We start from the raw sequence: 5,566 nt of genomic DNA on the forward strand, positions 1-5,566 counted from the left end.
TCTTAATTTTTAAATGATTAATATAAATTAATTCTTATTAAAATAAAAGATTAATTATTAAAATAAATGCTACGTGTGTTACATTAAAAATTGTGCTGTAATAATACAGATTTTTACATAATAGAAACAATATCATGTAAAATGCTTTCTAGTAATATCTAAACCGGCTCAAGAAATGGAAAAGCAATCAAAAATTCTTCACATCATCTTATCTAAATAAAAATAACAGCGAACCCACCAAAAACTCAGAAAAAAGTAATTATTGCCCCCATTATCAAAAAATTTACAACTTTGTAAAGCCACAAAAAAATTTATGTACCAAACAAATAAAGTTGCAATTAAACAAAACCACACCTAAGTAAAAAAAAAATAAATCACACATAAAATTTATAAATACACAATAACCTATAATTTTTTAAAATAATCTTTTATTAACAAGCTGTGCCTTAAATAAAACCGCCAAACACCTGAACGTGTATAATTTTGCTTTCTTGTATCTCTTATTCTCTTCTTCCTATTATCAAACTTTTAAACTTTTAATCAAAAATAAACTGTATTCTTCACAGTAGGAAGGGGAACTCAGGGGAGGGATTTCTGAAGGAACCAGGCTCCAAATGCCCCATCCATTAATTAATTATTATAATTATTAACGGACAGCCTCATCCCAGCAGTTTCTTGTCACCTGCAGGGATTTGAAGGGAAATCTTTGTCCAGAGTTCCCACCCAGGGAACAAGGAAATCTTTCCAGAGTTTCCACCCAGGGGATCAGGGAAATCTTTCCAGAGTTCCCACCCTGTGGGGAAACACTCCCTGAGAGGGCGGGAGCAGCTCCCGCAGTGCAAATCCCGCCTTCATGAGCTCCCATCCCAGCGCCGGGGTTTAGGATTGGGTTTAGGATTTTTAAAAAGCTGCCAGGAGCCCAAGCGCTGCTGGAAAACCAGCGAAGCGTTTTCTTCCTCCTGCTGCACCCAAACCTCGAGTTTGTGCCGTATCCCCAAATTTTACACCGCCAAAACCCTCCTTTCCCCAAATTAGGCCTGGCTTTGCCTCTGCCATGCCTGGCTTTCCCCTTCCACGTGGGCTGAGGCGCGGTGAGCAGCCCCGGGGGTGCTGCAGATGTTGTGCACGGATAACTCCACGGAGCTGTCACAGCTGGACATCCCATTAATAGCAGCAATATTTGGGTTGAGCTTTGTTTTAATTGAAACCACGGCTGGGATTTTTTTTTTTTTTTCTTAGGGATTTTTTTTTTTTCTTAACTCGTAGGCAAACGTGTTCCTGTCGTCCTTCCCAGGACAGTTATTGCTGGGAGACATCTGGTTTCCCAGTTCCAGCGGCGCAGACGGATTTCCACCGTTGTAGCTCCTCGCCTGTTGACAGGGCAGAATTTTTAATATGGGGTTACTATCATCCAGACTTCCTCCACCTCCTCATTTGGGTGATGGAAACCTCTAAAGAGTCCCTCAGCTCCTCCATCTTCAAGCTGCTGGCCCCGGGTTTATGAGCTCACAGACACGACACCTCCGTGTCTGATTTCCCTCTTCCCCTCCTCCCCTACCTGATGAGGTTTTGTGAGGGGTTTTTTGGGGGTTTTTTTTTAGGTCTTTTTGTTGAGGTCTGTTCCGTAGAAACCAGAGCAGCAGCTTGGAGCATCAGGGGAAAATCCTTTCTGTAAGGGGGATCCTAAAAGAGGGAGAGGGGCTTTGTATGGACAGATCGCGGTGGCAGGACAAGGGGAAATGGATTTTTACTGCCTGAGGGCAGGGAAAGATGGGATTTTGGGGAAGGAATTCCTGACTGGGAGGGGTGGGGGAGGCCCTGACACAGATTCCCAGAGAAGCTGCGGCTGCCCCTGAATCCCTGGAAGTGTCCAAGGCCAGGCTGGATGGGGCTTGGAGCAGCCTGGGATGGTGGAAGGTGTCCCTGCCATGGCAGGGGTGGCACTGGATGAGCTTTAAAATCCTTTCCAACCCAAACCATTTTGGGATTCTGTGATCCTGGATCTGCTTCCAGCATTTCCCTGGGACACCCCCTGGGAACCGCGTCGTAGGGTGGAGCTGAGACCCAGAATGGTTTGGGTGGGAAGGGGACTCAAAGATCACCTTGATCCACCCCAGCGACTCCTTCCACCATCCCAGGGTGCTCCAAGCCCCGTCCAGCCTGGCCTGGGACACTTCCAGGGATCCAGGGCACCCCATTCCCATCTCCATCCCCATTCCCAGAATCCATGCACCACCCAAGAGAGGTTTAAGCCCAGCTCACAGAGCTCCACTTTCCCTGCAACAATCCCACCTGCTTGCCCAAGGTGTGAACCGGGCTCTTTATTTTCTTTTCAGCCTTTATTGCCCCCCCAAAAAAAACCAGGGCAAAAACTAAGGGGAAAAAAAGGAAAAAAAGAAGTGGTTATTAGGTAAGGTAAAAACAAACTTTACCTTTCATTCCTGCTTTTATTGGTTACTGGAAAAATAAGTTTTACAAACTATCTCTTGCAGAGGACTTGTTTGCAGCTAGTTTATATAGTGGCTTTTGTTCACATAAAAATTTAGAAAGCTCCTTTCCTCTTCTCCCTTCTCCCCCCCCCCCCCCCCCCCCCCCCCCCCCCCCCCCCCAGCCCCTGCAATCCATAAGGAGGAATTACAGTGTGAAATATATCCAGCGCTAGCAGGGCCGTGTTGTGAAGCTGAAATGAACACAGTAAATTCTGAGAAGGAATTTGTTTAACCTATAACCTTAAAGTAATAAGTGGAGTGCTAAATGTTTTGGCTCACACTGATGTATTTTTATAACACTTGGCAAGGCAGCTCGGAGGCTGAAAGGAAAACTGGAGAGCTGCGGGAACAGTTCCCCTGCTCCTCCGGCTCCCAGTCCCGCCGGGGCACCCACCCCAAAAATCCCTCTGGGCACCACCAGGATGGAGCAGGGATGTGAATTTGGATGTGGATCCAGCCGGGGCATCTCACCCTGCCTGCCCTCCATCGGCTGAATTAGCGTTTTTTAATTTAATTAGGGTCCCCCTGGAGGGTTTTGGGGCTGTGCGGGACCGTGGAGCCACCAGCAGTGACCCCGCTGGGAGCGGTAATTCCCCTCCTCCCTCCGCAGGCGTTTTCCCGGAGATTTAAGGGCGCTGCAGAGCAGGGGCCTGGCTTTTGCTTCATTAACACCCTCCTGGCCGGGCCGGGCCTGTGCGGGGGCTGGAGTGAGCCCTGCTCCGTCTGCTCCGAGCATGGACACGGGGATAACCCGGGATTCCTGGGAAACACGGCCTGGGAGCGCTGGGATGGGGTTGGCAGGGCCAGGATGGGGAGCAGGAGGGATGGGATGGGGAACAGGACCAGGATGTGGAGCAGGATCCATGCCATGCCATCCCATCCATCCTATGGATCCCATCCATCCTATGGATCCCATGCATCCCATGGATTCCATCCCACCCCATCCTATCCCATCCCAATCCCATGGAGCCCATCCCCATTCCATCCCACGGATTCCATCTCATAGATCCAATCCCATCCCGTGCCATGGATCCCATCCCATCCCACGGATCCTATTCTATCCCATGGATCTCATCCCATCCCATGGATCCCATCCCATAGATCCCATCCCATCCCATGGATCCCATCCCATGGATCCCATCCCAGTCTCCCCTGCAGGTTCTTTCCCAGCGCACCCCGCAGGCTAAGGCAGACCCTTCTCTCTCCCCACACAACCTCGCTGCTGTCCCCCTCCCAGCCCGGGCGATGTTTGTCCTGGGCAGAGCCCAAGGGCTGCTGGAGGTGCTGCTGATCCACCAGGGCAGGGCTGGCCGGGAGCCGGGGGGGGGAAGGGGAAAAATCCCCCCTCCTGGGGCTCTGGAAGGCTGGAAACGAGGAGTATCCATGTGGGAAACGGCCCGGGACCGAGGGCAGGATTTTTTTTTGCCCTGAATTTGGGAAACAGCAGCTGGCAAAGGCTTCCCTCAAGCCCTCGGGCTGGGTTTGTGCAGTGACATCCCTCTCATCCAGCCAGGACACTCCTGGGAATTAGGAAGCCTCAAAATTCCATATTTAAAGATGGGGAAACTGAGTCACGACACTTTTTAGAGACTGAAAAGGTCTGAACTCCTGAATTTCTTCCTTGTGGGGAGCCCCGCGGCAGGTCAGGACAACACGAGGACTCACCTCTGTCACCCTCCAAAGCTCCCGGGAGAGCAGGGAGGATCCATCCTGGCCACTTCATGATCCCTGCGGGTCCCTTCCAGCTCAGGACATTCCAGCACCTTCTGAACCGGGGCATTTTCCCTCTCAGGAAATCATGGAGCAGCGACAGCAGGAACGTGTCACCTCCCTCCCTCCTCCTCCTCCTCACCCCTCTCTTTAATTTTCTTTTTTTTTCCCCATTTTTCATTCGGCATTACGAATCCCGGGAGGGGATTGGGGTGGAGGGGAAGGGGGGTATAAATAACCTCCCTCCGCTTTGCCCGCCTCCCCTGGCAGACCCATTTCCGTGGATTAGTATTTGCCAGCTCGTTTGCACAGCGGCCTGTGGCTTTTCAGCCTCGTGGCGAGGAGCGGAGCGATGTTGTTGGCTCGGCCGAGAAATTGCAGCGGCTTTGCCCGGGCACAAAGCGAACAGTGTGCGCCGTAATCGGACTCAACACCTCGGCGCCGTGAAAAGAGATATTATGCGGCTCTAATTTCCCCGCCGGATTAGGTGTTTGTCTTGTAAAGCGTTCAGGTGGGGGGGGGGAACGAGGGTGGGGGGGAATTTTGGGGAGAAATTTTGGCTGAGGGGACTCCGCTGCTGTTTCTGCATCCCCGCAGCACATCCCGATCCAAACCCGCCCCCTCTGAGGGTTTTCCTGCTCGTTTTATTGTGGGGTGAAGCCCCCCCCACCCCCGGTGCTGTCCCCAGCTGGAGCCACTCCCGGAGATGGATCTGGGATCAGGGTGAGGTGGCACTGCCCGGAGCCACATCCCAAAAACGCCTCCGTGCCCTCCCGGCGGGTTTATGGCCGGCCTGGGGAGGTGTGAAGGGACAGCAGCGAATCTGAATTTCCTCCTCAATCGGTTCCTTGTTCGCCGGAGGTTGGAGAAGGCCCAGCCCCGGCCGCCAGGGCAGGCGGGAGCCGCCGGCTCTCCCTGGAAAAACCACCCTGGAAAAAGCACGGCAGGGGCTGGGAATGTGCAGCCACAAGGAGCCTCTGGGGTGGCACCAGCCCTGGCAAGGACAGCAGAGCCAGGAGTGGAAACCACACAGAGCTCGGCTGGGAACAGGGGCTGCTCAGCCTGGGCAGGAGTGTCACTGCTGTCACAGATCCCATGGGAAAAGGATGGATTGGGCAGCTCTGGAGGGATGCAGGGTGAGAGCTGCTGCCCTGGCAGTGAAATCCCTCTTGGAGCCAACACAGACAAACTGGAGGTGCCTCAGGGCCTCGCACGGGGCCATCCCAGCCTCTGCGAATCCCAGGAGCTTTCCCTGGAATTGGCCAAGCCAAGCAGCGGTCCGGAATCCAAGCAAGGATCCCTCCGGGCCACTTTGTGCCCACGCGGGACACCAGAGCTGTGGGGTCCAGGACAGGCTGGCCGGGGCT

The 5,566-nt window shown here is 52.7% G+C and overlaps 1 long non-coding RNA gene across 1 annotated transcript; it reads right to left on the reverse strand.

Moving 5' to 3' along the window:
- Positions 1–1,165: 1,165 nt before the first annotated feature.
- Positions 1,166–4,330, reverse strand: LOC136297635 (uncharacterized). Its single transcript, XR_010723202.1, has 3 exons — positions 4,155–4,330; positions 2,293–2,372; positions 1,166–1,370 (listed from the first exon to the last, which is right to left on the reverse strand). It is a non-coding gene; the product is annotated as an uncharacterized lncRNA (long non-coding RNA).
- Between the last annotated feature and the right edge of the window lie 1,236 nt (positions 4,331–5,566).

The sequence above is a fragment of the Chamaea fasciata genome, unplaced genomic scaffold, assembly GCF_029207755.1.
Source record: "Chamaea fasciata isolate MVZ Bird 193981 ecotype frontalis unplaced genomic scaffold, bChaFas1.0.hap1 SCAF_16, whole genome shotgun sequence".
Classification (NCBI taxonomy): Eukaryota; Metazoa; Chordata; class Aves; order Passeriformes; family Sylviidae; genus Chamaea; species Chamaea fasciata.